This window comes from Doryrhamphus excisus, chromosome 14 (assembly GCF_030265055.1).
Source record: "Doryrhamphus excisus isolate RoL2022-K1 chromosome 14, RoL_Dexc_1.0, whole genome shotgun sequence".
Taxonomy (NCBI): domain Eukaryota; kingdom Metazoa; phylum Chordata; class Actinopteri; order Syngnathiformes; family Syngnathidae; genus Doryrhamphus; species Doryrhamphus excisus.
In genome coordinates, this window is record NC_080479.1 from 2,951,313 (window position 1) to 2,963,460 (window position 12,148).

General features: G+C 44.0%; 2 non-coding genes across 2 annotated transcripts; both read left to right on the forward strand.

Moving 5' to 3' along the window:
* The first annotated feature begins 11,029 nt into the window (after positions 1-11,029).
* trnav-cac (transfer RNA valine (anticodon CAC)) lies at positions 11,030-11,102 on the forward strand. Its single transcript has one exon. It is a non-coding gene; the product is annotated as a tRNA-Val (tRNA).
* A 523-nt stretch (positions 11,103-11,625) lies between these two features.
* trnal-cag (transfer RNA leucine (anticodon CAG)) lies at positions 11,626-11,707 on the forward strand. Its single transcript has one exon. It is a non-coding gene; the product is annotated as a tRNA-Leu (tRNA).
* The last annotated feature ends 441 nt before the right edge of the window (positions 11,708-12,148 follow it).

The window sequence follows — 12,148 nt, forward strand, 5'->3', positions numbered from 1 at the left end:
AGATCCCTTTGCCACGACAGTCGGTCATCGGCTCATCACAGAGCACTACGACCAACTGCTTGCTGAAGCTGAGGATGTCAGCTATGATGGCATTCAGGACACTCTCCGTTTAAAGGTCCAGTGTCATCGGGTAAAGAAACCATCCCGTACCAGCCCATCATCTCAGGTTAGTCCAAATAAACATCCTTGTGACTCTGTGGCCGTCAAGGCTCTTTTGGATGCTCATGACCAATGGGATACAGCTGCTGAGACCAGGGCTGTGGAGCTGTTTCAGTCTGTGCAGGATCTTTTGACACAGGGCCAGGATTCACTTCCTGTCTTCACCTTGGAAGACCTCCAGCGAAGCCAAGAGCTCGACGCCACCGTCTCGAAGCTGGTGCCGTTTGTCATCCGAAAGAGACGACCATCCAGGCGTGAAAGAGCAGGTCTTGACTCGAAAGCTGTGACGTTGCTCAAACAGTGGGACCGGCTTCACTTTCAGAATGGTGTCCTGTACCGTGTGACTAAAGACCCCCTCAGTAAACAAAAGAGGCATCAGTTTGTCTTGCCAGAGACTCTCAAGGAGACAGCGCTGCATGGTATCCATGACATTGCTGGACACCAGGGGCAAGCGAGAACTTTACACCTGGCGAGACAACGCTTCTTTTGGCCCAAGATGGAGTCTGACGTAAGAGATTACGTCAAGTGCTGTCAAAGATGCATTCTAGCAAAAACACCAGACCCTTCTGCTAGAGCACCAATTGACAGCATCAGAACCTCTTTTCCCATGGAGCTCGTATGTTTGGACTTTTGGAGTGCAGAAGACAGCAGGCAGCGCTCCGTCGATGTTCTTGTCCTGACAGATCATTTTACGAAGCTGGCCCATGCCTTTCCATGCACAAACCAGACCGCCAAGCAAGTAGCTAAAAAGCTATGGGATCACGTCTTCTGTGTGTATGGGTTCCCTGAACGGATCCACTCCGATCAGGGGGCTAACTTTGAGAGTGAGCTCATAGCCGAACTGCTCAGACTGTCAGGAGTCTCAAAGTCACACACTACGGCTTATCACCCGATGGGAAATGGAGGAACTGAGCGCTTTAACAGAACGTTAGGCAGCATGCTCAGATCGTTGCCCCTCAAGGAGAAACACAAATGGACACAACAAGTACAAACTTTGACGTTTGCGTACAATGCAACAGTACATGAAACCACTGGATATGCCCCTTTCCAGCTCATGTTTGGTCGTATTCCAAGGCTCCCCGTGGATGTAATGTTTAAACAGGTGCTTCACGACCCTGTGGTTGTCGATCACAAAAGCTACGTGAACACTCTGATGTCACATCTTAATGAAGCAGCCAGGATCGCTCAAACACATGCAATCAAGGAACAAGACAAACAAGCAAGAGAGTACAACAAAAAAGTAAAAGGCACTCACCTCAGCATTGGAGACCGAGTACTCATTGCAAACAAAGGCGAAAAAGGGAAGAAAAAGTTAGCTGATAAGTGGGATCCTACAGTGTACACGGTCAAAGACAGAAATCTGCAGACCCACACGTACAGGCTGGAGGACAATAAGGGCAAAACGAAAGTAGTGCACCGCAACTTAGTCCTCGACATCAGTTTCTTACCTGTGGTGGCGACTGAAAGAGAACTGTGTGACACTGGGAATGAGGATGGATCAAGTGTGACAAATTCCCTGGATTCTTTGGAGGAGGAGAACTCAGAGGAGAGGACAAGCGCATGGGTTATGAGTGAATCAGCAGATGCCGAGAGTCAGGCCAGCCTGAGTGGAGGACAGTCAGAACTGGACCAGCCCAGTCAGGATGCTGCAGCGTTGGATCATGAGGAGCTGTCTGCAGATGAGTTGATCCAGTGCGCACCAGACGGCAGAGACTCCAATAGAGACAGTGACATTAACAGTCTAGCTGCAGAACCTGACTCAGACTCCCAACATCCGTCAGACATGCTTCCAGTAGACACAGACACCAAGTCTAATCCAGACACTGACTGTGACACAGAGTCAGGGTTACTTCAGGCAAGCCCAGTGCTTTCCACAGACTCACAGGTGCCATCAGTAGATGCTGTTCATGACAGAGGCATACAAGTTAACCCATCAGCAGCTACGGAACATGTAGTCAGGACACGGTTTGGCAGAGTTAGTAGAAAGGTCAATCGTCTTATTGAATCCATGGTTCAAAAGCCTTTTGATATAAAAGATATTGCAAGTTCATTCAGCAGGAAATCTCAGTCACTCCTAACTTTGTTTTAGTGTATCAAGGTGTTCAGATATGTAAATGTGTTGTGATTAGTGGACAATGTCACTACCGTAGTGATTTTGTATGCGGTATGTTTTGCGAAGTTTAAGGTGACGGAGAATGTGTATGGTGTACACGGCATCATATCGACCTAGGAGAGACTAAGGCTTGATCACCCTTATGTTCTTTCTGAACCTATTTTGTGGGTTTCTCATGGAAGGTAAAGCTCAGAGCTTTTTAACTACCTCCGTCGGGTTTCAATGAGTGTGCGAATTGTTGTTTTTTTTTAAACGCTCACATGTACAGTCTGGATTTTGGTGAAGTTAGGAGGGGTGGATGTAACAGGTGTGTTCCAGCAATGGCGTTGTAATTCACCAAAAGTCCATCCTTAGTATTTGTTTTCATTTTGTCATATAATTTTCATGTTGAATTATTTATTTTACGTATATTGTCATTTTATTTTGAAATTTGTTTTATTTTGGTGACTTCCTGTATGGAAGGCACTCCCTGCAGTTTCGCGGTACTCTCCTCAGATGGCGCGAGATCCCGCTGAGGAGAGACGAGCTGCTGTATTGATTTTGTTTTGTTCGCACAGGTACGTGAGCTTATGGTTTTTTGTTCATTTGTTATAACGTTCATGATGAAACATAGGAAAAATGCCACTGTTGAATGGATTAAGCAAACTTATAGAAACGTGCATTAGCTGAGATGGCGCGAGATCCCGCTGAGGAGAGACGAGCTGCTGTATTGATTTTGTTTTGTTCGCACAGCTGGTTTCGAATAAATCCTGCTCCACTGGCAAAACAGCGGTGAATCCCATCTCATCTGTTCACACAACACAACGCAGAGTTTGATCACCGTGAGACAAGAGAGGGTCGGCTAGACCGGCTACAGAGAGACATCAACTACTATGAACTATTCCAGCCTAACCTTCATTGTTCCACATTAGGAAAGCACATTCTCCTGGAGGAGGAGAAGACATGTCATATATGGCCGAAACGTGACATCTTTTTTGTTGAAAACTGTTTAACAGTACTAACATGTACTAACATTAACACTGTAACACTTGAAGTCATTCACACACCTGGCAGGGTGTGTCATCATTTTAACTTCAGTTTGTTCAACAGGACACTTCTTCAGGATCCAGAGTTTGAATTGGTGTAACTTTGTTTGATGTTGTCCAGCTTCACAGATTACTGTTTGCAGATGTATAAAAAAGATAACCATCATTTGATTTTACAGGGAACTGCCAATGCTTTTAAAAGTTGACACATGGGAAGTACATGTGTCAAAAGGGGGGAGATTGCGATTTTGTTGAGTAATCATGGTTAACAATTGGACATGATATATTTTTTGTTACTATAATTGGTTTCTCCAAAACCAAAGTGAGTGAAACAAAGGTAGGTATGAGTTCCAACATTAGAGGTTGATAATGATCAGTGATCAGCAGTAGTAATGACACTCCATTGATTGCACAACACGCTGAAGACTTTGGTAAGTTACTGTATCTTGTTTTTTCTTAACTATATTACTGTATTTGGCACTTTGCCTTCCATAGTGCCAATGTGTCAAATGGTTCTTTGAAACCCAAATTTCCAGCTGTGAGCAAGGAACACTACTACAGTGTGACAATGCAAATTCAGGCAGAGACCAGAGGGTGTGTTGGTTTAAATTCAGTGAAACCTTGTATTGTTTGGAAAAAACTTAAATGCAGAGGGTGGATGTTAAAATTAAAGTTAAAATAGATATTGGTGGCATGATGGAAGAGTGGTTAGCACTGCTGTCTCACAGCAAGAAGGTTTGAGAACCTTTCTGTGTGGAGTTTCATGTTCTCCTCATGCTTACGTGGGCTTTCTCCTGACAATTTGAAAATTTTAAGGTTCATTTACAATCAACGTCAATGGCCAAAATATGAACAAAGTGTCGTATTCAGTCAGACACTACATGATGGTTGCCTACTGCTCTTAGGTTGCCTACTGCTCTCGAGATTAGTCATGTGTAGGGAACACATCTGACATGTATCACGTAGATGGTAAAATGTTGTGTTGCTCATTCATTTCTTTCTATGTTCTCGGTGGGTGTCGAGTGACCTGACATCTGTTGGCCCTGGGGGCCATGGAGAGGACGTGTTGGAGTTCCAGCAGAGGCAAGACTCCACTGTCAGCGTGGTCATATGAGAGACCTGCACACAGATCGGTCAAGGCAGAAAGACACTACCTGAACACTAGAGGACTACAACTACAACGACAACCAGAACGGAAGAAATGTCCATGACGCACTCAACCTTCTCAACTGCGTGTTTGGATGGAGTCCACGAGTTCGCACCGCAAGCTCCTGCAGCCTAAGAACAAGTGCTACAATCAAGAGGATTGGCTGGCTGACTGACTGACTGATTGAATACAACATGGTAGAACAACAGCAAGCCATCAACAGAGGCACAAGGACTTCGACATGATTTGGCAATCTAACATCTCAAATCATACACATCATGTTTACCACATCGTTGATGCCATACGGACAGCATCTACCACAGAAGTTGAAGACAAACACTTTAAGACACCTGGACATCCATTCGTCTTTTTCCCGTGTTGCTTAGTCCCACTGGGATTGCGGGTAGGCTGGAGTCTATCCCGGTTGACTATATTTCACAGGTATAACATAGGTTACACATTGTGTGAATTACTTTAAGGCCTTTTGTAGAGCTTCAACATTTGCATCCGAGCACATCCTGCTGTCCCTTCAAAGATGGTGGCACAGCAGGAGGCTATCTGTAACCTGGGGTTAGGGACAGTGTCGGGGCAGTGTCAGATGAGTCATTCTTTGATCAAAGCTTTACCTTCATGGGATAAGGGGACATCAGGATGTCCCACCAAATGGCTGACCCTAGGAGGTTGTCTCGCATGGGTGTGACAAACCGTGCCAGAAGATTGGGTGTGTAGACTAACCCCCATACATGAGGGTGGCATCGGGGGAGTGACAAGAAAGTCTCTTTTCTCTTGTAATGTAATTCATTTGCATGCTATGGAGTATAAAAGTTCCCGCCAAGAGGCCACTCTTGGCCAGACACCTACAGACCGCCATGCATACTGTGTGTTGTCTGACCCCTTTGTTTTGCAAAGGTAATAAAAACTGCCAGAGCTATGTATTTATTTCAGGCATTCTCTATCCTACTTAGGATGATAGAATTTTTTTCCACAACACCACGAGGGCCAACTTTGTCAAGCGACAGCTGACGGGATTTCCTTTTCCCTCCTGGCTTGAGCAATTGGACTTTGGGCAAGGTTCCGGACCCAGGGATTGGACGGAGAAGTGGATGCGCGTCCGTGAGTGGAACCGCAGCTTTCACCTCTGTTTTGTGGACAAGCACTGACTCTTCGGGAACTTTGGGACACTTGCGGGGTGGGGGGTACACTTTCGGGATTAATTTGGGTGTTTCATGGTTGTCTTTGTTGGCGGGTGGGACGTTGAGTTAGTTAGTTGGTTAGTTAGTTAGGTTGGTTGGGAGGGGATGACATGCGGGGTTGGTTTTGGTGTAATTAAACTGCCGTGGTGTGGCAACCCAACATTTTCGACAGTTTCCTTTTTTTTTCTTATAGCTGATATCCACTCCCCCCGCGACCTTCCTTTTTGCGTTGTAGCCTCGTTACCTCCATAGGAGGCCGCGATCGTTACAAAGTTGAGTAGCAAAGCAAAAAGGCGTGTATGGTACTAGGAAACCATTCCTACTGATACAAAGTGGTTTGGAGGTCAAAGATCACATGACCTGGAAGCTATTGATAATGATTTGTGTAAAAAAATAATCACGAATCCTAGTAAAGTTAAGTACCAAATCAAAAAGGTGTGTATGGTACTAACAGACAATTCCTTCTGATACAAAGTGGTTTGTAGGTCAAAGGTCATATGACCTGGAAGGTATTGATAATGACTTGTGTAACAAATTCATATTAAATCTGATTAAACATTATTTGAAAAACAAAAAGGTGTGCATAGTACTACAAGGCCAGTTTTCACATGAAATGGATTTATTGTAAGTCATTCAAAATATTAGCCCAATAATTCAATCAATACATTTGTCAATGATTTTTTTATGCAGCAGAGCACGTGCATAACAGCCAAATTTCACAGATGGAGTTAATATACTGCTTTTTAATACTCCAGCAATACTTTGTGCAGAAGGTATTAACACAGTAACCCAAAGTTCAGCAGCTGGACAGGGCAGCACAGGACATGAGATGGGGACAATGAAAACAATCCGACAAATGGTGTCCCTTTAGCAGTTCCAGTTGTTTTGAGGATACAGGCTGTCAACCAGTCTGGTGGCCCTGGAGCAAATAGACCAGTGTCTTTTCCCTGAAGGCAGCGAGAACACCACTCAAATAATTAATCTATTATAGCTCACCAACAGTGACAAGGTATGCATTGTAATATTAATACAAGGTGATTAACATAAAGTGATTTGAAGTGCCAAGGTCGCATGGCCTGCATGCAATAATACAAAATCTTTCAATTTTTAATGTTAAAATGTCATCTGAAGCCCAATAAAATATAAAACTTCTAAAAATGGGCTTCAGAATCAGAAAAGGTTTATTGCCATGTATGATCAAACACATACGAGGAATTTGTTTTGGTATAGTAGGTGCAGACACATCTATTTAAAAAAGAATGAAAAATACAAAATATGAGAAATACTAAATATACAGAATAACAGTATAAATATATGTACACAGTCTGTTTTTTGTTTGTTATTCCGGAAGTGCAGTCTGATTGTCCAAACTGAGCGTTAATGTAACGTATACAATGAAAGTGTCAAAGTGGCAGGATGAGGCAGAGGTGGGGTGTGAAGAGTGTCAGGTGGGGTTCCGGGCTTTGTTGATGAGACTGACAGCAGACGGGAAGAAACTGTTCTTGTGGCGTGAGGTTTTGGTCCTGATGGACCGCAGCCTCCTGCCAGAGGGGAGCGTCTCGAAGAGTCTGTGTCCGGGGTGAGAGGGATCGGCCACAATCCTTTCTGCACACCTCAGGGTCCTGGAGGCGTACAGATCTGGAGGGACGGGAAATTGCAGCCAATCACCTTCTCTGCACACCGAATTATTATTTGACACGGTTGTGGATCAATTTCTGGTGTGATTTAATTTTTTTTTTAGCAAACTCTCTTCAATGGAATAGAAATGAATGGAAATTTATTGACGGTCCCTAGTCCGAACAAGCGGCATAGAGGGCGGGACTTCCGTGTGAGCTCCCCGCAGCAGGAGAGAGCAGCCCGGCCGGCACAGTGAGGGGAACGACCGCCGTTTCTATAGAGGAGAATATCCAACGTGAAACTAACTTCACCACGGTGTCACAGATTTCGGTTTTCCTGAGCGAAAGCCTTCATCTGGTGCTTTAGATCGATGGATGAAAACTATCCTCTGCTATGACTGCCATGTCACCCTGCTTATTTATGACAGTTTTGAACTGGGGACCTTTCACAGGTTAGGGGCACATGGTTACCACAACACTATGGAAATCATATGAAGTGCTGAGCTTTGAACAGGATTGGTGAAATAATGCCAGTCTGAGTGACCACAAGTGAGAATTATTCCTTGTGCGCATTTCCTTGTGGTCTTTTCCCTTAATGTATATATAGAAATAAACATAAAAATGAAATCTATAGGAACATTAATAAAAACTAAAATAAGCATGTGTAAAACTATAAAAACATTTGGTTAAGATCCAAAATAAAAGGTACAGGGTATAAAATAATCATTAAATAAAAGTCAAGTTCAAAAGTTAAAAAAAGAGTATACTAGGAGCAAGAGTTAAAAGCCAAATTAAATAGGCGGGTTTTGAGCCTATTTGTAAAAATCTCAACGTTCTCTACGGCCCTCAGGTCCTCCAGCAGGCTGTTCCACAAACGGGGCCATAAAACTGGAAAGATGCCTCATCGTGTGTGTCCATGTTTTAACTCTGGAAATACATAACAGGCCGGTGTCGGAGGACCTGAGGGTCCGCGAGGGTTCGTAACTTATAAGTAATTCAGAAAGATAAGAAGGCCCACAACCCCTAAGACATTTAAAAACCATTACGAGAACCTTCAAATCGAACCTGAAACATACACGGAGCCAATGGAGTGATTTTAGAAGCGGTGTAATATGCGCCTGCCTTCTGGTCCTCGTCAGCACACATGCATCAAAAGTTGTTCTGTAAAAGTTGTAGACTTGTGATGTTTCTTTTAGGAAGACCAGAAAGCAGGGCATTGCATTAGTCAATACGACTGGAAATAAAAGCATGCATCAGCATCTCTCTCTAGCTTCTGGATTGTTGCTTTTTTCTTGTCTTGCCAAATAGGACCTCTCTCTCGAACCCATTTTACTCTTGGCAAAACAGTGACAATCCAGATCCTAACCTCAAACTACTGCTATTTTTGTTTTGAGATAGTGGCACAAAGGTGTCAGGTTCAAACTCCTGTGACACATTTAAAAACACTTAAATCCAGAAATACAGAAGAGACAGACAACAATATTCAAAGTTACTCGCAGCGAGGAGAGTGAAACCACATACCCAGTGACATGCCGCTCCATTCTGAATATGCAGTTCACACTCTCTTTTTATATTCTCTTTCGGGGATCCCTACTACATGGTCGTGCAACTATAAGGGGGGGGGGGCAGTTGCACAAGCTGTATTTGTTTGTCAATGTGTGTGTGTATATATGAGAGTTATTACTTTTATTGTTTTATGAGTTCTTATCTTGACACATTCTTGCAGGATTAACAGAAACATCTGCAGGCAGGGTTGCTGTTGGCGCATCCAGGCACCTCCAGGACCTGGGGGTCACTGGGGGTCTGAGATCAGGGTCACAGGAACATTCCCTCTTCAGCACAGTCAAACACTTTCTATTGTCTAAGCAAATGGATATGAGGGTGATAACTGACATTATATTCATTCTATCTACATTTTATTCTAACAAAAGGAAAACGTGCATGACAGCCTTTTCAATTGATTTCAGTCTAAAATTCAAGCTTTGCTCACAGACAAATTTGAAGCTGCTGGAATGAGCAATCTGCACCTCCGAATCTGAGTTTATGGTTCTTGCCCAGAAAAGCATAGCTCACAGCCGTAACGGTATCGTGGTTCGTACTCTGTGTTGTGGCCGCAGCAACCCTGGTCGAATCAGGGTCATGGCAGGTGTGTGTTGCTTTTGGAATTGTATTGTCTGTCCACTTGTGTGGTGATATACAAATACACTAGTTTTGACCACACCTGTATCACATCAGTAAACATCATTAGTAGTGATGAGGTGCCAGGGCTTCGAAGTGTGTGTCGAAAAATCGAGTGGGCACTTCTACAAAGCGTGTACCAAGGCTTGATTCATTTGAGGGAGGGGCCAGAATTGTACCACATGACCTTCACCCATCCATGGTAAGGTTAATAGTACTACATTATAATAGTAACATATTACAGTATAAACAACACAACCATGATGAAGCTAGCCATATCACATGATACATGGCATTTATGGACAAGAAAACATTCAGTATTTTATATATACTGTATATTTTATCTTACACTTTGTAGATTAATCATTCGGTTATACATTTTTTTGTGGTACATAATTTCCAAGAGCCAAAACAGATCAGCATTCAATGCATCACACATGAAGATACATCCGCCTGTAATTCGATCCACGGCCAGCAGGTGGTTTCGTGTGCACATGAAGATTCAAGAAATGAATCCATTCTCTAACCAGTTGACTGAAATGGTTCCAAGCCTCATGGGGCTTCATTGCTGATGCTAATGATTCATTAGCATGCTGTAAGATTTTAGTTTTTAAAATGGCCTCTTACTAGCCCAGGATAGCCATAGCCTCTGAAGCGCACCCCAGACCAGACAGTCCAACAGTATTTTCCCCAGCACACACACAACAGGCCTTCCGCCCAGCAATTCACCAGCCCCTTTTACCCGTGAAGGGCCAACCATAATTCCCCAATGAGAGGGTGAGGCAATTTATCTAAAAGGTACCATATTTACAATTTCAACACTTTTCTTTTATGTTCCAAAAGCCTTTCAATATTAGCACACTTAAGTTCCACTTTGTGGATACATTTTAAGCACTAGACTACATTTAACTACATTTACCCAGAAACTATACAGTTAACCCCCCTCCTCCAGGTGACACTTGGGAGAGTCCAATCAAGGTGATCAGCCTCTAGCCTGCACTCCCATGGGCGCACCTCCATGCTTGTGCCCCGATCAATCACCTTCTCGTAAGAAAGGAGAAACTGATGAGAAATTAGGAACCAAACCAATGACTTCTAAATGAAAACTAACTAAGGTGGCAATGAAACAACTTAAATGGCAAACAAATATAATTAAAGTACTAACCAGGATGTATGTGTAAATAACAAAAGCCAGCTATATACACAAATAGGAAACATGGCCGTGTGTAGGTGGGGCATACACCTGATCAAAGAGGGATGATTGGCAGCTCCCTCACACATGCAATCAATCAAAGTATAAGGTACGATGTCGGAGATCAAGAACGCTTTTGTTGGCAAGAAAAAGCCATAACATACCATGTGGAGAATACAGGTATCAAACCCACTATCTCCTGCATGTAAAGCAAGAGCTCTGTCCTTTGAGTTCATTCCCGCCGGTGCACAAGAAGGCTGCCACAGTTTCTGCAACACCAAAACACTAATCAAGACTCATTTGGAGTCAGCCCCAATCTGCCCCCACTTCGGACACATCGTCGTGTTTCATTGTTTGGCAACTGCTATGTGACTTCACCAGTCCCCTTAAAAGCCCCTTCCTTCAGGTTTCCACAGTGTAGTGGTTATCACGTTTGCCTCACACGCAAAAGGTCCCCAGTTCAAAACTGGGTGGAAACATGGCCTTTCAAGACCTCCTTTTACAAAAAAATCAAGATGACAAATAAGAACAAAGATATGTGCTTGATGTCTGAAGGTGTGTACACGAGCATCCATCCCCAGTTTGGACACACAATCCATATTTCCCGGATGACTGATGGGCTAGGAATACATAACAGGTCGGTGTTCGAGGACCTGATGGACCGCGAGGGTTCATCACGTAAAAGAAATTCAGAAAAATAAGAAGGCCCACAACCCCTAAGGCATTTAAAAACCATTAAGAGAACCTTCAAATGGATCCTGAAACATACAGGGAAAGATATCTTTCAGATGTATCAATAAAAATGCTGAATCGCCCAATATGGGGCTCGAACCCACGACCATGAGATTAAGAGTCTCATGCTCTACGGCTGAGCTAATCAGGCCTTTTGCTGCTCTAGATATAATTTTTTGTTCTGTTTTTATTGATGTGGCCATCCTGATGTTTGATCAATTCCACAGCTGACCTAGTTTCTCAGGGAACAGAAGGAGCGAGCCCTGGAGGGTCAGGATGGCCGAGTGGTCGAAGGCGCTGCATTCAGGTTGCAGTCTCTATTGAGGCGTGGGTTCAAATCCCACTTCTGACAGTGCGGGGCCGCAAGTCTTTGCAGTTCCAGTTAAAAGCCCGGCTCCTCATGTAGTTTCCATAAAATGCCAAGGTATTGTCCTGTTGCCCTTGTATTTTGAGGGCAAAAGGAGGCGTTTGCAAGAGGACCTCAGACCTGGTCACCTGAACAGGGACTTGAATCCGGGACACTCAGATCAAAAGTTTCATGTTCGGGACCAAATGGTCCTTCGAGCCGAATATCTTCCCAGTGACCTGCAAGATCCAGAGGGAGGCAGGGATGTTCTGTGCCTCCATTGTCGAGGCGGCAGTGGCCCTAAGGTGGTCAGGGCCTGTCGTGGCGGTAATCCTAGAACCCGTTGGTGGATACCGTTGGTGAGGGATGCCATCAAGCTGAAGGAGTTCTATTGGGCCTTTTTGGCTCAAGCGGTCCGCGGCTTTGGCATTCGCTGAGGCAAAAACT